This window comes from Gymnodraco acuticeps, unplaced genomic scaffold, assembly GCF_902827175.1.
Source record: "Gymnodraco acuticeps unplaced genomic scaffold, fGymAcu1.1, whole genome shotgun sequence".
In the NCBI taxonomy this organism is placed as follows: domain Eukaryota; kingdom Metazoa; phylum Chordata; class Actinopteri; order Perciformes; family Bathydraconidae; genus Gymnodraco; species Gymnodraco acuticeps.
In genome coordinates, this window is record NW_022990501.1 from 1,670,246 (window position 1) to 1,693,988 (window position 23,743).

The 23,743-nt window shown below is 39.7% G+C and overlaps 1 non-coding gene across 1 annotated transcript; it reads right to left on the bottom strand.

Annotated features, from left to right (window-relative positions):
- Positions 1-7,512: 7,512 nt before the first annotated feature.
- Positions 7,513-7,697, bottom strand: LOC117553017. Its single transcript, XR_004570063.1, has one exon. It is a non-coding gene; the product is annotated as a U2 spliceosomal RNA (small nuclear RNA).
- Between the last annotated feature and the right edge of the window lie 16,046 nt (positions 7,698-23,743).

Genomic DNA, 23,743 nt, shown 5'->3' on the forward strand with positions numbered 1-23,743 from the left:
TAACAGAGGCGGGGGTGTGGAAATAACGGGGACAGAGCTGCTGTCAGACGATCAGCTGTGCAGCGTTTCCTCCGGAGCATCACGTGAAGCGACATCCGTTTGTGATGACGCTGCACAGCTGATCGTCTGACAGCAGCTCTGTCCCCGTTATTTTCACAAACACCCCCGCCTCTGTTAGTACAAATTTACTGACACACACATTTGTATCATCTGTTGTAGACCCAAATAAATTAAATTAAATAAGAACTCATTCTCAAAAAAGATAAACGCCATTCTTAAAATGTATAAACGAACAATAGTTGGATTAATATTGATTAGAGTGCACAAAAGAAATAAAATTGAGAGAAGAAAAAGAGATATGTTATCTATCAAAACCCAGTTAGATTAACATTCATTGGATTGCACACTTTGTTTGTTTGTTTGGATATGTAGCAAATTAACATTTTAATAGCACGTAATGACTGACTGAATGGAAATGACAATAAATGAAAATGTAAAACGAAAAAAGCGATCATGAAAATGTTTCCAAAAAATGAATAAAATGATTTTTGACCACTTTGTTGTTCAGATATATCACATATTTGTAACTAAATGATACATGAATTGAAACAAAACACGGTATAAACTGAGGAGTGACTCTCGTGAGGTTCATGTATTTTCTTCACTCCGCTGGGAAACTGCTCTCATGTCAAGAAGCATCAGATCAGTGCATGCACTGCCTCGTCCAATCAGTGAGCGATACACAGTAAGGGGGCGGGGCGAGTGTCTGAGGATTTCATCGAAGGATGGTCTGGTGGTTCCTCGGTTATAGCTCCTCCATTATCGCTCCTCGCTCCTCGCTGCTCGGTCCTCCCGCAAAAATAAGGCCATTGGGACGCTACTCAAGATGGCGCAGACAAATCAACTTCCGGTGAGACCGAGGAGCCAGGAAATGAAAAATAAGAGAAGTGAGAAGGGCCCCTGGTCTGCCCCTGGCTCCGCCTCTGCCCAGGTGCACCTGGTCTGCCCCTGGCTCCGCCTCTGCCCAGGTGTTCCAAATTCCACTCAGCCGTGTGTATATAAAGAGAAGCTGGAGCAGAAGGATGTCTCGCCTATCCTAACGCCGGGAGACACTCTCCTTAGAATACCTCTTTGCCATTTTGAGCTGTAGGCCATATTTTTGTAGATGTGTTTATGTTTAGCCTGGAGGGCATGGTAATCCAGTTTCCGCGGCTTTATTTTGTTTCCCATAGGGTTTATAATTTATTTCTGGTAGGGGGGAGCTCTGGGTCCTACGGTCCGTGGTGTGGCTGCCTCGGGTTCCCTCCTTCTGTTTGTTCCTTTTGGCCAGTCCTCCAGACCTCTTTTTGTTTCCCGTTTCGCTTGTGTGAGCAAACGGCTGATTATCAATAAATGCTCGTTACCAAGTACCGGTTATTGTGTGTATTCTTTCATGTTGCGGGTCTCAGCACGAGCCACTACCGCAGAGTAGAGGTTGGGGCCGTAACATGTCCAAGACACTGTGAAATTCACTTTGCACTTTAATGGAGTAATACAAAGTTAAAATGGGCATTTTCTTTGATTTTCTTTGATGATTGAGCTGATTGAATTGTGTAGTTATGGTAAAATCCCAGTTAACTCAGATGTACAATATAATATCGTATTATTTACATTTTTATATTTACAGTAAATTACTGGCTAATGTGTTGCATTACTTCTACAGTAAAAGTGTAAAAATACAGGTAATTACTGTAATTTATGTACAGCAAGGTACCATAATACCACAGCTCTGTACTGCTATATCACAGTAATTCCATGGGCATGGCAACTGTAAAGTCACAGTATTTAGTTGTACTTTTATTCTAATTTACTGTAAAATGTCTACAGTAAATTACTGTGAAATATTTATAGTAAATTACTGTGAAATCCATGCAACTAGTAGCCAGTAATTTACTGTAATTGTACAGCCACACATTTTACAGTGCTGAAACCCTCCAAATTGCTCTGTATACATTACATTTAATAATAAATAAAGTGTTTTCTACAAATATATTTTTGTATGCACACTTTATTATAGTTTTTGTTGATGTGCTGTGAAGCTGTCAACACTGTCGCTGTCCATGGCGCTGAAATGTGAATGCAATGAGACAGTAGTGTTGAGGGTATGCACAGTGTGGTTTGTGCTATGTGGCTGTTTATTAGTTTGGTCACAATGCCCTTGATAAAAGAGAACTCTGGTAATTCCTCCTTGTTCAACAGCCCCTAAGCTTGCAAATGCATCTTTTTAAAACCTTTATGTGCGACCCTCTGTGGAATTAGTCTGATACTAAAGCATTGAAAACATATGCTGTATCTTTCTTGCTCCTCTTACAACACTGCAGGTATATACCGTAGTCAATGTGAGGCTTGCCTATCACATTTGCTTTGGCTCAGGCTGTGCGAAGGGCGCCCCTTAGTGTAAGTCTTGGAAATTAATTTTGAACCTGGTTGTGGAATTTAAAATCTTTAGACCCAGTTCATTTGGAACTGTTTTCTACACGTCTTAGTGACTTTTAATCTACTAATCTGCCTGAGCGAAATCAGGTCGGCTGAATCGGTGATCTCCTTAAAGCCCCTTCTAAAAACACGTTTCCATTGGAGAGCCTATCCTGATTTTACTTAATGTGTAATCTCCTTTAAATTTTATTTTATTTTTTTAATAACATGGTTTCCTATTCTTACATTTTCTAAACGATAGATTTTAAACAACTTTAATCAGTTTTCTTTAAACATTTATCACTGATTTAATTGAGTTTATATACCAATAATAAAAGTACTATTCATAACAATAATAATAATAAATACAATAATGATAATAATAATTACAACAACAACACCAACAATAATACTAATTCTACTACTAATACTACTAATACTACTACTCCTATAATAATAATAATAATAATAATAATAATTATAATAATAATAATAATATACAAATGTCTGTTTTAAGCCCTTTATTGCAGCCTCTTTATAGGCTTTGCTTTGCGTTGTGGTCTCTATCTTCCTGGTTTTTGTAACATGCTGATTTATTCCTAGCATTAATATTCCACTTGCATCTCAATATTTCATTTCTCATTTTAATAAAGCAGCGAGAGTTTTCCATTGTCGGCTCATTTCATTCTTTCTCTCACATTCTCTATCAACCCAAATCTATTATTGTGTCATCCAGCCCTCTGCAGAAAGCACTCCTCCTATGTCTGACAATCAATAAGTGGCAATTAATAAGCATACCTAAGTATTTCTCCCTTTCAGTTTCTGCTGAGGGTGTTCATCCCCCGTAGCGACATAGCTCTCATGTCTCTAAAGTATGACTTGACACTTTGAATAGATCATGCTGGTTCTTAGTAAAGACTACAGGGTATGGTTGACTTGGACAGCTAACACAAAAACACATACACACAGATTTATGACACTTCCTGTGCATTCACAATTGATATAGCTGTCATACACTTTATAATAGTTACTCTCAAGTGATCTGTAATAGATTCAATGTGATGTTCTGGATTTTGGTTTTGGCATCCAGCAATTGATTTCTCATTAGATAAATGTAATGCATTATTGGGTTACAGCACTATACCATCAAGTTCTAACCATTGTCAACATATTTGCTGCTATCATGTTACATGGGTCCTCTGAGGACATACAGCTCATGTTCAAGATTACACTTACCCACTTTATCATTTTTAGCTGTACAAACATTGTATTTTAATGTTGTATGTGCTGGTCTTTTTATGTTCAGCAAGGCCTTGGTTAGCCAATTAAAAATAAATGATGCTTTTGACCTTTGCTTTCATCAATGAATCAGTGAACACTTAGAGGCAAACCATCTGTGGCCTTTGAAGAAAAATATTTTCTGAAATAAAATTTGTGATAATACATTTGATATTCCAAAGTACAACATGCTGATAAAACCTTAATCTTTAAATATTACACCAAGAACAGGTCAAATTCACGTTTGAACACAGTTTGGTAATGTTAGAAAGTTATTGAGAATTCCAAACTTGACGGATCAATTTCTCAAACAGTGTTAAAACACTGACATGGTCTTTTAACAACAGCAGTGAGATAAACAATCCTCATTTTCATCAAAACAAGTCAATACTCAACAACTTCCATTTGTCTCTGTAACGCCAAAAAGACATAAAAGACCAACACAATATTTAATAACATTCCCTGTCAGACAGGAAAGTGCTACCGAAAAGCACTATTCAACACGAAAGAAAATAATTTTGTAGATTTGTTCCTATATGGTAAATACAATACTTCACGATTATACAGTACATGCAATGCTACCCATTAGTGGTCTTATGTTGCTAAACAACAGTACTTTTAGTGAAGAAATATCCATCCATCCATCCAACTTCTCCCACTTATCCGTGGTCGGGTCGCGGGGGTAGCAGTTCCAGCAGAGAGCCCCAAACTTTCTTTTCCCTGGCGACATCAACCAGCTCTGACTGGGGGATCCCAAGGCGCTTCCAGGCCAGCGAAGAGATATAATCCCTCCACCTGGTCCTAGGTCTACCCCTTGGTCTCTTCCCAGCTGGACGTGCCTGGAACACCTCCCTAGGGAGGCGCCCAGGTGGCATCCTAACTAGGTGCCCGAACCACCTCAACTGGCTCCTTTCGACGCGAAGGAGGAGCGGCTCACCTCCGAGTCCCTCCCGGATGACCGAACTTCTCACCTTATCCCTAAGGGAGACACCAGCCACCCTGCGGATAAAACCCATCTCGGCCGCTTGTATCCGCGATCTCGTTATTTCGGTCATGAAGAAATATGTTTTTGAATAATCGTGGTGGTTTTTTCTTGTGCAAAATATGTAATAACTTACAGTGTGTGCGTGGTACACAAAATCAATTATAGGTCTCATAGTGGTTGTACTACAAAATTATAAAAATAATATTGATGATTTAACTACACCAGCAAATTAGGAAACACGTATTTTGCATAATTTTGGGCAGGATTTCTTGTGAGAAACATGCATTTACTAACTATTATACAGTGTGGTGCTACCAAAATCCCTTCATACATCAATGGTCTCTTTTAGACCAATAGTCCATAGACCATTCTGTAGGTCTCCTGTAGACACACATTTAACCCTTTAGCCACAACAACAGAGACACATTTCCTTACAAATGAGAAGGATGTGGAAATACGTCAGAGGACAAGGATCTGTTCTATGGTATTTAATATTTTGGAACTACACAGGAACTCAAAAACCATGAAGACTGAGGATTAAATAAAAAACAATGGCCACATTTACCAGCTATTAATATAATGTGTGCATGCTCGTTCTTTGCTAACAGGCCTTTATAATTATACATATACCTCCTGTTTATGACCCACCCTACCCATTTGAGTACTGATATAGATGTTTATGGAAGTTATATTGCACAAGTAAACAAAAAAGAGCCTTGAGTCAGCAACGTTCATTGACTGAAGGAAAGTAACTGAATCTCACAACAATGTTGAAGAAGAAACTAATTACGGATCAGTCACGTCTGGTCAACTCCTGTTATGGTCTAGTGCTTAAAACCTTGGCCTCTGTTATGTGCATACAATATATTTTATTACTAAGATTCCATTCCAACCATACATTTTACTGTATTAAAAAATGTCACTTTATGTAATTGTATGATAGAAAAAGAAGATAATTAACCTTTAATGATCCCCTAAAATGATCTCCTGAATAAAGGATAGTAAAAAACAGTGATAGGATTAGGAGATATACATAGAAATACAGATATGCACCAACACATTCTATATTTTATAGAGAGGTGCCAAAGCGAAGAGGCTGCCAGGGAGCAGTGCAGCAGGGACCAGCTACCAGTCCACACTCCGTATTTTGTTGGTCCAATCGGAAATTGAAGCATTGACCCAGGGCCGGCCCTAGACTTTTGGGGGCCCTAAGCGAGCTTTGGCTTGGGGGCCCCCCTCACTCTAGCGCGTTCTCACTACACACAACACTGAACCAACTTTTGTCTTATGATGTTAGCATAAGCACACATATTGTATACAAAAGCATGTAAACACCGTGGACCTAACATCCTCTAGGGGGGTCCTCACCTCCTCTAGGGGGGTCCGAGGGCATGCTCCCCCAGGAAGATTTTTTTTAAATATTGAAATTAAAAGCATCAATCTGGTGCACTTTGAGAGGAAAATTGAGAGATCTATAGATACATCTCTCAACACCCATATGAAACAGAACTGTAAACAGATTTTTCTTTATGGATATTTTACAAATCACTCCCTTTTTAAACTGTATTCTTGTTTTGTCATATAGTATTTCATAACGTGTTTTCATTTATTCTCTCTGGCTGTCCATCTCATAATGTTCACATATAAACTAGCTGTCAATAGGAATATCATTTAGAAGAATTATAATTTCATGCAAAAATCTGTCACAAAAAGAGGTTGCACATTTAAATTCAGGTGTTGTTATGGCAACGTCAGTGGCCAAACAGCCACATTTACTGCTGCAAATATGTTCAAACATGCTGTCGACACTTAAAGCAGTGGCAACTACAGTATGCCACCATTTCAGCTGACTTTTTCTCAGAAATACTGTCAAATAACATCCATATATTTCAGTGCTAGGTTGATGCTTAGCTAAGCTAACTATGAAACACTTTAACTGACAGGACTCAGGATCAACTGTGTATTGTAAGGTAGCTTCTAGCTTCATGTCGAACAGTAAGTCAACATTTTCCAGAGAGCTTTCTTTGAAATCACCAGGTAACGCTAAAAAACATTACATTTAGATCGTATGACAAAATGTTTATTTAATATATCTGGCTAGCTATAGCTACTTGCTAACGGTTTAGCTTACCCCCGCGATTCAAAGTAACGTCAACGTAGCTGTAATTTATGCTTTGCTTACATGTTCGCATAACTTGGAAGTTTACTGACATTTACATACCTTGTTTGCCTGGCTCAAGTGGTGGCTCTGGGGTTGTTGTGTGAGCCACCACTTGAGAATTGTCTTATTTTTTAAGAACAAATGTTCTTATGTCCATCTTCAAAAACTCTGAGTCCGACTGACAGCTTATTTTAAACATTATCACAGCTCACAGGATAGGTACCTGTCATCCAATAAGACAGATGTTTATTTCCATTCAACTCTCTGGTTGGTCTGGTGCCTTGCCTCTGTTGCATTCACTGAACACGGGAAATTACAATCCTGCCGTCCTCTCTAGTGTCATGATGAGGTTCAGGTAAAGCACGGTTAATGTATTATATGATTGACTTACATGACTTTGAGAGTAGGCAATGTAGGCATATTAACAAAATGAATTAAACATACTTATCACGGCGACGGTGTACTGAGATAAAAAGAAAAATGAATTTTTTTTTCTTTTTTTTCATTTTTTGCTGGGGGGCCCTTAGTGGCTGCGGGGCCCTAAGCGGCTGCTTATGTCGCTTAATGGGTCGGGCCGGTTCTGCGTTGACCCTTTAGTTCGCAAGCCAGGTCCCTACTGACCTGCAAACCTGAATCAGGGCGCACCGTTCAATCTGCAATAGCGGGTCGATGTGTGGAGTGAACAGGGCGAGCCCCCCTTTTCAGCTCCCATCGAAACATCTGTTTAATATGTTATGCCCTTATAGAGGAAGTATAAGATATTAAACTGATAAGAACATATACTACACTTGATCTAAGCCAAACGGCCGAGATAGCTTAACTGTCATGTTTTTATCATGAGCATTTCACTTTGTAAAATGGGATACATGTAAACATACTAAGGATGGTAACAGTATATTTCATTTCAATACAGGATTGTGATCTTGGATTCAGTAATTTTTTTCTAAATAGAATTCCCAGTATAAGTAATTGAGTTAAGCATTCTTTTCAGTCAAATTTAGTCTCACCATTGCTTCAAAATGGCCCTTTTAGCATTCATATGAAAGATCAGGCATATGAGGATCTTTTTTCTTGTAGTACGAGTGATATGATGTATTGCTGTATGTGTGTTATAGGATGTAGGGCTTGTATTACACTACAAACAGAACCATTTTATAACAGGTGACTGCTCTTTCCACTCAGATGATCCTCTGTTAGCACCTTTGGATGTCCTCTTGATTTATTGTCTAATTTCACATCCTGTTGGGAAATGTGTAGCCATTTATTATTAATAAAGGCCAGTGAGTGTGACAGTTTGGGCATTTCTGTGAAATGGTCCAATGTCCTCCAATATGAGGTCATTCACTCTCAAGAAGTTTTCTTTCAGTTGATACCAGAAAGTCCCTCAACAATCTCTGTTACATCCAATAAGTGCATTTTAAATTGGATCTATAAATTCCGTTGATGTCTGTTTAACACTGTGCAAAATTAACTTGTCGAGCTGTTGAGATGTATTGATTAATTTTGTCATTAATTGACTTATATTTCATTATATATAAAAGATTTCAAGTAAATGTTTTTAACATATTTAATTTCAGCTTCTTAAATGTGAATATTTACAGTTTTTAAATCCCCAATGACAATAAATTGCATATCTTTGAGTTAATGGACAAACATTTTTGCGTGTCATATTGGGCTTGACAAATACTAATTGACATATTACATCATTTTCTAATATATAAAGACGAAAAACAAATGTTTTAAACTAGAAAATAATACATTAATCAAGAACATTTATAAGTGTTCTGGTTTTGTACTGCTCTATGACAATAAACAAAGTATCTACATTTTTCAGTTTTTTAGGGCCAGCTCTTGCAAACTCTGCCAACTTTCTGAGAAAAGTCAGGACTGAAATGTGTGCAGTGAAACATCATTATGCACTCCTCCTCAGTTGACCAGAGTGGCAGTGTGAGGGGACCCTGAAAATGAGACCCCTGTGTCTGTCTTTAGCTCATGTGCCAGTCACCATTAATGCTTGTTGCACCAGCATGGCTTTTCCCTCTGCCTGACACTCACTTGCACTCAGTCTACCCTCAATTGCTGTCACTTGTGTCCTAAAGGCTGTCATCTCCACTTTGTGCTCCATTGCCACCATGTCTCCTCCACCGCTCTATTTTTCCCAGTTCAGTCAGGCTTGTGGCTGTTTGTCAGTAGAGGCTGATAGCCCAGTTATTTGCTTTAGCTGTCTGCCTCCCTGTTGCTCTGGCACTACATGTTGGGTCCAGTGAGACATTTCATTATCCATCAGTGCCTCTGCAACAACACGTTTCTCACACATCCTCATCGTTTGGCTGGATTTAATGAGTGTAATCTTGAAACATGTATAAAGGCATGCCTGTGTTTTCTGTGATGTAAATAAAAGCAATCAATCTCAATCCATTTTTGATTGAGATAAAAGCCCCTTAATGTGCTCCATAATTTTAAGTGATATCTGTCAAGAATGCAAGGCAGAAACAAACCTGTAGAGGTCAGCATCTGTCTAATCTTTGTCTAATGGGGTATGGATATTAGACAGCCTTCCTCTTAAACATCATTTTCACTTGGAAGATATTTCACAATCATAACCATGCAAATTGCATTTACAAAAATAGCAATCTGTCAACAAAAATTAAAGATAAATCATTCTCTTTGGTTGTTTAATTCAAATGTATTTTCTTAGATTGCTTATTCCATTTGCAAGACACCATTTTATAAATGATCGGGTGGGAAAGAAACAGCAATTAGCTGATCCAGTTTTTTATACTGAGTATCCACCGAGGATGAAAACTCCTCTTCTTTCACAGCATGAGTCGATACATGCAAGGATTATTCTGAAAATAACGTTGTTGCAGCATATCAAACTTTTATGCTGATGATTCAGCAATCTTGTTTCGGGTTACTGTTTGAAATAAGCAATAAGTGTCTCTTTGGCACAGAATAATAACGCTGACTTATGAGTATAATGATATTTAATTATCATACTTTGTGGAAACAAATAAATCACACACCATATGATGACCGTTTTAGAAAGATATTCATGAATCTGAAAAAACAAGTTTGAATATTGTTGTGTTTTCAGCAGCTGCATGCCAACATATTTCATATTTACACGTCAGCTCTTGTTATTGTCCGTGTCATACCAGTGCCATTTTCCAGCACAGTGATTCAAACGCTTGACAACTGCTAGGCAACACCCGTCAAAACTAAAACCCCCGCTGGCATTTGGTGCTCTGTTAAACATTTCTGAAAAGTCATTAAAATGTGCCTCAAATGTGCATTAACCAGTCTATATTACTTAATTCTCAATCTCTTTTCTATTTTAAAGCAAATATATGAGTTCTAATCTAACCAATTACAATTACTTGAAATATATCAACGTCAAAACATGCCAAAATGTATTTATATCAAAGTTCAATGCCTCAGGTGACATGGAAATTAATTACCGCTCTTCATAGCTTTATGCCTGGATAAACATTACATCGCCTAATCTCTTTCAGCATTCCCGTAATAAACATGTTTTTCATTGGAAAGGTCAAGGAGAAGCGTCGCTGCAGATCTATTCCGATGTATTGTGCTTCAGTGTCACGTTCAGGGACCCTCCATCGTGGCTCTGTGTACCATAGTTGCAATATCAGTCACCCTCTAGATCCCAGCGTTGTACACCTACAGCCTGCTTCTGCTACCAGAAATCAGAACAACAACCTTTCAGTCATCACACATCATGCCTGCCTCTGGGCCAAGCCGCTGCCCCGGGAGACTTTTCATTGCCACTTGTCAGCAGGACATTGGGTTTTGAAGTGTTGGTAAATAAAACTCTGAACTCCTCGATCACTGCTTAAAAAAAGTGCATGGCTATTGCATGAACTTCCAGTGGAAGCTGACTCAAGGTTTATTTTCTCTTTTAAATGAATAAAATAGCAAAAACAACTGCCCAGGACTTTCACAAACTCTGCTGAGCTAGAATGTTCTTTTCTATGAAGGCACTGTTAATATTGATGTGCAGATTGTATACTGAGGAAGCAGCTAGCTTAACAGTGGTTCACCTATGGAATCTACAACGATTCCTTCCAGACTTTTCTGTCAACAACCCCTCTACGATCACTGAAGTGTTACAGGAAAAGTTTTGTTTAATTTAGTTTTTACAGCAATAGTGATATTGTTCCTCTTTGCAACTTAAAGAGGCGCTATTATGCTTTTTTGGGTTCCCCTTTCCTGTAATGTGTTATAGATGTTTGTGTAAGTAAATGGTCCGCAAAGCTAAAATCCCAAAGTTCCCTCCAGAGGAAGTTTCTCTCCCCCCCCTGTATGAAACAACCCGATAGGAATCCTGTCACATAACAGTCGCGGTTGGCTAGCACTCCAACACATTATTACGTGATAATTTCCAACACATCTCAAAGCGGTTGACCAATTAAAGAAAACAGAGCCGGCCAGCTAACCAATCAGAGCAGACTGGGCTCTGGTTTCAGACAGAGGGTGAAAAGAGGTGCTGCAGCACAGGCAGTATGAGACAAATAAAGATCTTTTTGATCATTAACGCATGGAGACATGCAAAAACAGCAGAGGCAAACAATACAAATGTAAACCTGAAAATCAGTAATAAATGCCTTGTCCTAAATTCTGTATGTGCAAGTTAATGAAATGATAAACCTTCCCCTATAACTCAAAATGTAGAGATTTAGCAATACATTAATATTAATATCAATCACAACATGCTGCAAGCTGAGAGTGATAGCAAATACAACTAGTGACAAGCACGCTGGGAAGTAAAAAACAAACTGCTAAAATGGATGAAGAACACACTAATAAACTACTATGTCCATCCATCCATGTATGTAGGCTGTTAAATCATCCAGTTTAAAGTCTCTAAAGACACATTATTTGCTTTTAACCTATGTGATTAAGATGTATTATGATGTAAATGTTGATTGCACATTGTATCGGCTGTAGAATAATGACACGGTTTAGATGAATTCCCTGTGAGCATTCCTTTCTCTGTATCCGTCTGCCTCATGGTCGCATTGTTCCGGGGAAATAAAGGCTCGATTTAAGGCACACAAAGGAAGAAGATAGCGTTTCAGTTGCGCCCATACTGTAAATGAAAATAATAAAACTAACATAGTCTTTATTGCTCCCATATTGTCAACAGCAGCACCAACACACGCCTTCCTTTCCTCCGTTCGACAGAAAAACAAATACACTGCTTCTCTTCTTACCAGAGAGCATTTTGCTAAACCCTGTCTCCTAAAAATTACGTTCCCACAGAACTAAACTGCATTCTGAATTACGTTTAGCTTGAAACGTATTTACTCCCACGTTACGTTCGTTATGAACGTATCTAAAATATGTTTATTTTCTACATATCTTCTAGAAACATATTTTCTCCCACGTTACGTTCCTTATGAACGTATCTGAAATACGTTTATTTTCTACATATCTTTGCCATTTATTGTCTTGCTTATAATAATGATAATAGTCATTTATAAATATCATTTTAGAGCACACCTTTGAAATCGAGAATCGGGCTCGATATATGGTTAAATTAAAATCAGTAGGCGAGGCTGTAATTTCGCCAGCTGTTACTCTCATGAGCGAGGCAGAAAATAATAGTTTTAACATGACAAAAAGCTGCTGTGTCGTTTACCTCAAACATTAAAACAAATCCAGAGTTACGTGTTTCTGTACTTCCTCTAAGAAGAAAAGACAGTAAAAGAAGAGCTCTGTGGCTTCAGGTTTGATCGCCGTTCAAATTACAGCGTTGGTTTCCCCAAAAGTGGGCGGGGCTGTAAAGTGACGTTTTACTATCATCTATTATTCAAAACCATTCTATTTATTCTAACGTAAATTACATGCCAGTGTTTTATCTTTTTATTTATTTGTTTTTATTTTAAATCGTATAAATGTCTGTGAGGAAAATAAATGGGGTTTAGAGCCTCAAAATACTGAAATCTGTATTTTTTAAAAATCTTTTCCTTCTAATTTGTTATTCTTTTCTAAATAACACACTGTTATTTACTCAACAATAACACACAATTATCCTTGTTTTTATTTATTTGTTTAATTCTATAATCTTGGGCTTTTTAGCCGTAAATAAAGTCACCAGAAACAGACGGGACATTTCGAGATTTAGGATGGCCGAAGACACTACACTACCCATAATCCCCAGCTATCGTTTGGGACTACAGTCCCGTTGACAAACCCCGTGATGTTGGAGTGGTAGTGCGCCAAGGTTACGCCGAGCGTCAAGCTCTTTGAAATGGAACGAAACCACGGCAGACTATTCAAAACTGGACTCGAATGCCCCCCGAGAAATACACATGCTGGCTATTGTGTTTCGCAACATGTTCTCTATGGCACGTCTCTACTGGGAATTGTAGTTTTAAAAGACGTTTTTCCCAAAATTAGAAGTTGCCAGTATTAAACTGTGTACAGCCCTGGAGGTTTAGGCGATAGGAAACACATTGGTGTGTACACATTTAAAACATGTAATTACTAAATGGGTAAAAATCGCTTATATCCATAATGGGCAGCATTAATATATACCCACACGACAGCTCATTGTTACTTTGTAATTCTACTCCACTACAATTCAGAGGTTAACCTGGTATTTTTACTCCACTACATTTAGTTTAGTTACTTTGCAGATTCTGATTAATGATGTGAAATATAAACAACCCTTAAAGCAGACTTTAGTTACACCTGAGTAAAATTCAGGTAAGGTGATTGTCAAGTGCCAACAATCAGGAGAGATATTTGATAGGTGGTGCTTGAGAAGACGAAACATTTATCTGCAGATCTCTATAAAGTATATTCATTACTCGTTATTCTCTACTAATAGTTAATTAAAAACTGTATAATGGCTATTTTGCACATCCCTTTCAAGATTTCAAGATTTTCTAAGGTTTATTGATCATATACACAACTTGGGTCGCAGGTTCCTCAACAGCGCATTACAAGACATCTATCAATATGTGTGTACCTCCACCATTAAACTGTCATATTCTGCACATTTCTTATTCTATCTACATACATAAGAGTATAATTAATGTGTATAATATCAGTTAAAAGAAGTGCTTCAACATAGTTAACATTGCAGGAAAGCAATATATTAGACGTTAAGTACTTTGTCAGGCTTAATATTCATCGGTAGATAGATACCCCCAAAGCTTTTTTCTTGTTTAAAATAAGACCTTAACCTAAAGTATTCTTTAATGTGTTAATAAAGGTTAATTCGTTTTTCTGTTTTGCACATCCTCCTATTAATATCTTTGTACATCCGGCACTAAACTGTTTTATTGTAGAGATCACTTATAGTATCTTCTTGACTTTTTATATTCTATATTTCTATCATTGACCTTCTACTTTCCCCCTATGAAAGTATGTACTCTTAATATTGTTTTCATCAAATAACATTATTCAACAAAAATAATTCAATAACGTGCTTTAACCACTGTTAAACACAAGGTGTACACAGCATACTAATAATAACTTTGTATTATTAGTGTAGAACACTTATGTATGTATAACATCTGAAGATGTGTAGTTTTATTCATGTTTTTACATAATTTTACAGGATATTGCTATATTATTTCACATGTTTTACTTCTACACATTAATATCTGATTTGTAAAACATCACAGACAGAAAGGTATATCCGTCATTTAATGGTACGCTATTGAAATTCTGAATCCATAGATGTGTCTCCCATCACCCAAATCCCCTGACTATTCTCTCAACTCAGTATTTACATTCTTATATTCAAAGAAAATCAGTAATATCTTTAAAAACTACAAGTCCTTTTCTATCAGCTGTGCACCGTTATGGTGTAAATATAACCTATTATCTACCAATTGGATCAAATATAAAAGTCAGCCGAATTACTATTGATACTGCAAGGAGACGTATTTTGTGAAAAGAAATTGAAGATGTTGTTTAATTGTTGATATATTTATGATCCACATCAAGTATTCAGTTTTGGCGGCAGTTCCTCATGTTTGTCTAGAAGTCTTCTCATCAGGGCTCTATAAATAAAGAACTACGGCAGATGTATAATATTTAATGCAGCCGAACCGTGTATTACAATGCCGTTATGTGATGACTTTCAAAGAGAAAAGCAAGCACACTCTGAATTAGGTATTATTTTATTTTTCGTTTTCGGATATCACAACTTATTAACACCATATCCCAGCGTTTATTGCGGCTAAAACATCCAATCAACGAGCTTCAAGCTGAGGATCTTGGGTAATCAGTTCGGTGGGTTTGTGGTGTGTATCGCTCGAAATGTCCCGTCTGTTTCCGGTGACTTTATTTACAGCTAAAAAGCCCAAGATTATAGAATTAAACGAATAAATAAAAACAAGGATAATTGTGTGTTATGGTTGAGTAAATAACAGTGTGTTATTTAGAAAAGAATAACAAATTAGAAGGAAAAGATTTTAAAAAATACAGATTTCAGTATTTTGAGGCTCTAAACCCCATTTATTTTCCTCACAGACGGGAAAAAAGTCCGACATTATACGATTTAAAATAAAAACAAATAAATAAAAAGATAAAACACTGGCATGTAATTTACGTTAGAATAAATAGAATGGTTTTGAATAATAGATGATAGTAAAACGTCACTTTACAGCCCCGCCCACTTTTGGGGAAACCAACACTGTAATTTGAACGGCGATCAAGCCTGAAGCCACAGAGCTCTTCTTTTACTGTCCTTTCTTCTTAGAGGAAGTACAGAAACAAGTAACTCTGGATTTGTTTTAATCTTTGAGGTGCAATAAACGACACAGCAGCTTTTTGGCATGTTAAAACTATTATTTTCTGCCTCGCTCATGAGAGTAACAGCTGCCGAAATTACAGCCTCGCCTACTGATTTTAATTTAACCATAGCCTATATCGAGCCCGATTCTCGATTTCAAATGTGTGCTCTAAAATGATATTTATAAATGACTATTATCATTATTATAAGCAAGGCAATAAATGGCAAAGATATGTAGAAAATAAACGTATTTAAGATACGTTCATAACGAACGTAACGTGGGAGAAAATACGTTTCTAGAAGATATGTAGAAAATAAACGTATTTGAGATACGTTCATAACGAACGTAACGTGGGAGAAAATACGTTTCTAGCTAAACGTAATTGAGAATGCAGTTTAGTTCTGTGGGAACGTAATTTTTAGGAGACAGGGTTGAAAGCAGCTCAACACAACAGTTTGAAGTAGCTTTCCCCAGGTAGCTGAACAACCAGAGTATTGCTAACTGTGAAAGCTCTCAATGGCAAAAGAGACCCATTGCTTATTCATACTTTTACTTTGCCTTTAATATAGCCCTTAGGTTTCTAGTTCTTGGAAATGTTGACAATTAGTTCCAAAGTCAGGCTGCGAGCATTAGCTGAAAAATATAAACAAGTACACCAATGTTATTTCTTATATGAAAATGGAAACTGAAAGTAAGTTATCAGTCATTAGTAATCTTGTCTTGTTGGTAGCCCAGTGTTCTCAAAATTGTCAAGAACAATGCTACAACCTCGGGGGAAAGGTTGTATAATGCGACTTTAACAAAGATTCAAATGAACACTTTGGAACTTATCGGGTGGGGCTAAAGAAGTAGTACTTGTGATTATCTTATGGAGGTGAATTGCAGGAGTATGTTAGACCAAAGGTTGGTAACCACTGGAATAGATAATACTGTAGCTTGAGCCCTCCTTACTGGTGACACAATTCAATCATGATTGGATTACTTAAATACACCTCTACCAGAAACATACTTAATACAAATAAATGCAATAGTTGTAACACAAAATGTATTACTATTTATTAAGATGAACTCAAAATATATATGTTTAATTGGGGGACTATCCTTTAAACATGTACAATAACCACTTTTTCACATTGACCTTTTTTTTACGACTCAACTTTTTATGGGACAATTATTTTTACAATTAAAATGTATCAAATAACTTCATTCAATGTTTATAACCAAAATATGCGCAACATCAGTGATTTTTTCTCAATTTTCAGTATAAGCTGTGTTTTCATCACTTTATAATGCATCTGCAAGGATGCATTCATTTTGATTACTGTATACGTTGCTGGCTAGTTTCATGTTCTACTTAAGTACAGTACTTAAGTAAATGTACTTAGTTTGATCCCAGCACTGCAAATAATGTATGATATATAATAATGCTTAAGACTGCAAAATGAGTTATAAGAGTTCATTAAATTGGATCCCTAATCTCTCTGACATTCTGTACAGGCAGCAGTTTTTCATTCCGGGAAAAGTTTATTCCTAAAAAAAAAAACCTGGGAGCGCATAGTTTTGGTGGATAAACTGAAAAGATCATTCCGCATGTCAGGTTTGTATTGAGGCAGTCAGTTGTGAGATTTAGTTCAGGTTGGAGGGCTGGCTGAGGAGGCGGACAGGTATTGGGAAGAGGCTGCAGAAGCAGTAGACAGAGCCAGTGGAGATGGACTAATTCCACCTCCCACAAATCCTGCAACAGCTGATTGCCTGGGTGGGCAATGTCGGGGACAATCCTCCCTGCCCTCCTCTTTGCTCAGGCATTAGGAGACTGCTCAGTGGAGAGCAACTGGCAAGCAACGGCCCTTTCAGCTGGATGACACACACCGTTTTTCCCCCCGGAGACAGAAGGAATGGAGCTGTGGCAGATCGCAGAAGATATCAGGACAGGCCTGAGTGTCAATCTTTATCCCAGGACAGGATAGTTCTGATAAGTTAATCCTCCTTATTTGTCACAGAGAAAAAACACATGTGCAGCTGTTTTCGTTTTAGGAAAGCTGCAGTTTATTTTGTTGGAGGGCACAGTTGGTAGAAAACATAGGCTTTTCCATGAAGATAATGAGGGGTATACAGGTCAGGTGTTTCTCCTTCAGCAGGACACAATGATCATCATCAGTGTTGCTGATGCTGCTTGTTAGGGGGATGAATCTTTCCATATCTCATGATTATTTTTGATTGTTGGGGTCATGGTTGGATTCAAAATATTGTACCGATTGATAACATAGGGGTCCTAACTTTAGGATCTGCTCCTGTCTACCATGCTCTAAAAAAATGCAGGGTTTGGCAAATGAAGGCATGAAAGTAGAGTTTTAAGAAAGTAAGCGTGTATGAGATAATGACATTTTATATTTAAAAATATGTTTTCGACTGATTGCCATGTCACACAAAAACAAACCCAAGACAAAAGGTGACATTAATTCATCGTAGACCTTTAAAAAAAACAAAAACATTTTTGTTACTAAAACATTTTTTAGATATTATCTATAATCAATCCTCGGGACATTTAAGAAAAGCCAGGGGACCTATCATGCAAAATGCACTTTTGTATGTCTTTTATACATGAATATGTGTCCCCGGTGTGTCAGGGAACTCACCAAGTGTCAGAAAACACAACCCTCTCTCTTGTCCTCCATACCCAAATCTCTAAAAAAGGGGCTGTAACGGATCTGATACAGACTGATGCAGATTTGAAAATTCTCTGACATCAGGAACGAGGAGCTCCGCCTATGGCCAACTCTCCACCTATCAGGGGAATGGGGGTTGGGCCACGGCCGGCCGCTGGAGACGCTGTAGTACATATGCCAGGCCTGTAGGTGGCGCTGTAGTCTGCCACAAAAGCAGCGAAGAAGACTTCTCAGATTCAGCCCCTGCAAAAACAGGGCTAAAAAAGAGCAAATGAGGCATGACTAAAATCCATGATCTGTTTGGTATTTTGAAAAAAAAACTTTGCAGACATGTTTTGTATAGGTAATATGGCCCGACAATATATTATTCAAATATAGCATGATAGGTCCATTAAATAAAAATAAAAATGCTGCATGTGACATGAATACAATTGCATGGCTAAGGATAGCTGGCTTTTTATTTCTAAGAAACTTTCCTCTTTTAAGAATACATGTTTACTATGCAATAATTACAATAATTAACACTAATGCTTCACACAACTTTGACCTGCTGCGTTCTTTTCTAGAATTCAGACTTTTGGACGAAAGTTTTTTTTTTTTTTTTATATGAATATATTTCATCCCACACAACTAGGTATTAGTATTCAAATGTATTATTCAAAATTAATCTTCTCCTGCTCTTGGTGTGATCCCTTTTCAGATGGGATTTTAACTGAGGAAGTATATTAATATGTATGCATCACTAAGCCACCAGGGTTGGTGGAGGGGGTCTGGAGGACGGGCTTGGGCTGACAGCCCAGGGGCACGGCAGAGGACCAGGAAGGGGTCTCGGGCGGACGGCCCGGGGGCAAGGCAGAGGACCAGGAAGGGGTCTCGGGCGGACGGCCCGGGGGCAAGGCAGAGGACCAGGAAGGGGTCTCGGGCGGACGGCCCGGGGGCAAGGCAGAGTCCAAAATGGGGGTTATGGAGGGGCGAAGGCCACCGCGGGCGAACTCAGGGGGCCGAGCATGAGGGCGAGGACCGCGGCCGGAAGTGTCAGGGGCTCGGGCCCGAGGGCGAGGACTGTGGCAGGAAGAGTCAGGGGGCCGGGCTCGAGGGCGAAGACCGCGGCTCTCAGAGGGCCGGGCTCGAGGGCGAAGACCAGACAGCTCCGGAGGCCAGGCAGGAAGGCGCTGACGGGACAGTGCCGGAGGCTGGGCAGGACACGGTGTCGGAGCTGGTGGGACAGGCCTCGGCAGGATCCCCCACGGAAGAGGACCAGGACACGGGATTTGCAGGATCCCCGGCAGGAGAGCAGTCGGCGGGGCCTCCAACGGCACAGTACATAGGATTGGCAGGACCCCCGGCAGGAGAGTAGACGGCGGGACCTCCAACGAGACAGGACAAAGGGTTGGCAGGACCCCCGGCAGGAGAGTAGTCAGCGGGACCTCCAACAGCACAGGACAAAGGGTTGGCAGGACCCCCGGCAGGAGAGTAGTCGGTGGGACCTCCAACGAGACAGGACAAGGAGCTGGCAGGACCCCCGGCAGGAGAGTAGACGGCGGGCCCTCCAACGGGACAGGACAAAGGGTTGGCAGGACCCCCGGCAGGAGAGTAGTCGACGGGGCCTCCAACGGCACAGGACAAAGGGTTGGCAGGACCCCCGGCAGGAGAGTAGTCGGCGGGACCTCCAACGAGACAGGACAAGGAGCTGGCGTTGTCTGGGGAGCCAGCAGGAGACGAGGCGCTGGAGTCGGCCGGTACGCCGACAAGACTCGGGGAGCTGGCGTCGGCTGGGGAGCCAGCAGAAGACGAGGTGCTGGAGTCGGCCGGTACGCCGACAAGACTCGGGGAGCTGGTGTCGGCTGAGGAGCCAGCCCTGTAGCCGAAACTGGAGTCGAGCCCATGGCTTCCGGGGCCGGTACTGAAGCCGGAACCATGGCTGCTGGGGCCGGAACCATGGCTGCGGGGGTCGGAATTGAAGCCAGAATCATGGCTGTAAGGTCCGGTTCTGGAGCCGGAAACATGGCTGTAAGGTCCGGTTCTGGAGCCGGAAACATGGCTGTAAGGTCCGGTTCTGGAGCCGGAAACATGGCTGTAAGGTCCTGTTCTGGAGCCGGAAACATGGCTGTAAGGTCCAGTTCTGGAGCCGGAAACATGGCTGTATGATCCAGTTCTGAAGCAGGGACCACGGTTGTAAGATCCAGTTCTGGAGCCGGAAACATGGCTGTAAGGTCCGGAGCTGAAGCCTGGATCATTGCTGTGTGGGCCGGTCTTGGAGCCGGAAACATGGCTGCTGGGGCCGGCACTGGAGCCGGAACCATGGCTGCTGGGCAAGGAACCGGAACACGGATCCATGGCTGTGTGGGGTGGTACTGGAGCACGGTACCATGGCTATGTGGGATGGTACTGGAGCACGGAACCATGGCTGCTGGGTCCGGCATTGGAGCCGGAACCATGGCGGTTGGGGCCTGTACTGGAGCCGGAACCATGGCTGCTGGGGCTCGGGCTGCTAGCCTGGCCTTGCGACGACTCCTCTTAGCAGCCTCCTGAATACTCCGTGGACCTCCATAAGCCTGACGAGTTCCGGAATACGACTCCTGGACAGGAGCAGGAACTGGGGCAGAAGCACTGGCTGACTCCAGACGGACCACACCGAGACGTTTGTAGTCAGCAGGCTGGAAATCACACACCCAGAGGAAGTTCAAAATCTAGCCAGGCAAGAACTTCACCAAGTCTGGTTTCTCCATAGCCAACCGGTGCGCCTCTACCAGAGCGGCCTCCCTCTGCCGAACACTGGACGCTCCACTCCACCAATCACAGCAGCAAGCCAAACCAAAGGAAAAATGCTGTAGCTCCACCTCAAATGGATCATCTGCTGGGTCCATTTCTGGTCGATTCGTTCTGTCACGGTTTGTGTGGGAAACAGGACTCAAATGCAGACTTAAGTGACAAAAATAAGTCCTTTATTTCAAGGCTACAGTATCTAGACACAGAACAGAACACTCACCGCAGAATTACTCAAAACACAAGACGAACCGACAAAGACAGACGGAAAAACCAGAACTTAAATACACCCAGGACTAATCAAACAAACACGAGACAGGTGAGGAGGTAGGAGAAAACACAGTGGCACCAGGTGAACACAATCGGGTAATCAGGGAGGGAAAACAGACAGAAAGTAACAGGCAGGAAACGGGGGTGAACAATTTACAAAATAAAACAGGAAACCCAAAAATAGAAAAAGACAAGACAAAACAACAACACAGACAGATCGTGACATTATCAATAGAGTTATATGTTCAAGTACAACACTGACTGCATTAATATCCAGGTATAATATATTTTCTACTGTCTCAGTGAAATATGTTTTGTTGTGGCATGGCAGAATCGATGTTTGCAGAACTGCACCAACTATTAAATATCTGAAGTTTGCACAAAGTTGAACTTTTTCTGTCTAATGACAAAAAGTGAGCCAGTGTGATTTGACAGAAGCTCAAAAACATCCACGGCCTTCGATTTTTCATGAACTGACGTACAGAGGATTATCTACGGGCTCTTGATGAGATTATAATTCAACTTCTTCATAACTGTCCTCATTCAGAATTACTCACTCCTCTTTCCTTTCGCTTTAAGCATTTATGGACTTAATACTAAATATCGGAGACGGATGAGTGCAGTGCAACTCATAAATCTCGCACATCAAGCGCACATCTAAATGTCACACTTTGAAAGACTGAAGCTATCTGCATTTTTTTTCTCTCTCACACACACACACACACACACACACACACACACACACACACACACACACACACACACACACACACACACACACACACACACACACACACACACACACACACACACACACACACACACACACACACACACACACACACACACACACACACAACATTGGGTGTAGAGCAACCTTTATCAACAAGCAATACACAAATGCTGGTTATCAAGATGAAGCATGCTGATAATAGGTTCACCCTTTCTGTTGACCTAATGGGGGAAATCAAAAGCAGGGGCTGAACACAGACTGCTAAATCGATATAAAGCACTTACCCTGATTGGGCATCACTATAGGGACACCATGGTTAAAGCTGCTATGGTGCTAAGCTCGCCGCCTTTCTGTTGTTCAAATATCCTTGTTAAAGAAATGCATCTATGCACACTCAAACATTGACAAGCACGCTGAAGCGTCGTTATTTAAAAGGGTTGTTGAACATGCACCTTTATGTGTTTCTTGGGTCTACCAAATCGGTAACACTTTATTTTGATAGTCCATAGTTAACACTCTATAAGTCATCAGTTGACATTTAGTAGCATGTCAACAGGTTATTAACCAATATTCAACCTTACTATCTGTAGATTGTGTCAACATCTTCAAAATTGACAATCAACTACTCAAAATCAATCTGTCAGAACGTCAACAGGGTCATGTTGATAATCTGTTGAGTCAAGATGTCAACTAAAGATTACATTAAGCATTAGTTGATGATCAACAGAAAAGCAACTTTAGAGTTTAGTTGACTATCTGTTGATCGTCAACTAATCGAGAGTTGACTATCAGTATACTTTTAGTAGGCATTCTCCACTAAGCGTTTGTAGGCATGTGTTAGGACTATCCAATTAAAGTGAAAAACAGTTGAGAACAGTAGAAAGTCTATAACCTATCAACAGAACACATACATTCATCCACTAATTATATGCAACAGACATGGGAATAAAGCGAAATGATTTCCACAACTGATCACGAACACTGGATAACTGAAGTCAATACCAGGCTATAAAGCACAGTAAAACAAACACTATAGGCATCATATCAGAGAAATAAAGCTTTTTATTTTAAGAATATACTACAAATATAGTAAAAACACTGAACAGTTGTGAAATGGTCAAAAATAAAGTTTGAAACACATTATCTACCAGCTGGTAGTCAATACCAGGCAAACGGAAATAAATCACTGCACTGCAGATTTGAACAGTTTAATAACTATAAATAAAATAAACAACGAAACTTGACCAACAGAAGAACATTAAATTATTGATCTACCCTGAGGCCAAGGTCAACCGTTAAAGGTCTAATATGTAGGAATTTCCTAAAAAACAATGTGTATATATATATATATACAGTATATACATTGTTTTTTAGGAAAATGTTGTGTATATATATATATATATATATATGTATGTATGTATGTATGTATGTATGTATGTATGTATGTATGTATGTATATATATATATATATATATATATGTATATAAAACATTATCGACTCAGTCATGGAACCTTTGGACAGAAACGTGCCTTGCCCTGCATTCATGTAGACTGGCCTGCGCTCTCACTTATCAAGATAAAAGTTAAAATAATCATCTGTTCTTATTTATTCTAGGACCCATGTGCCACTTTATTTAAATCTCTGAGCATGAGGTG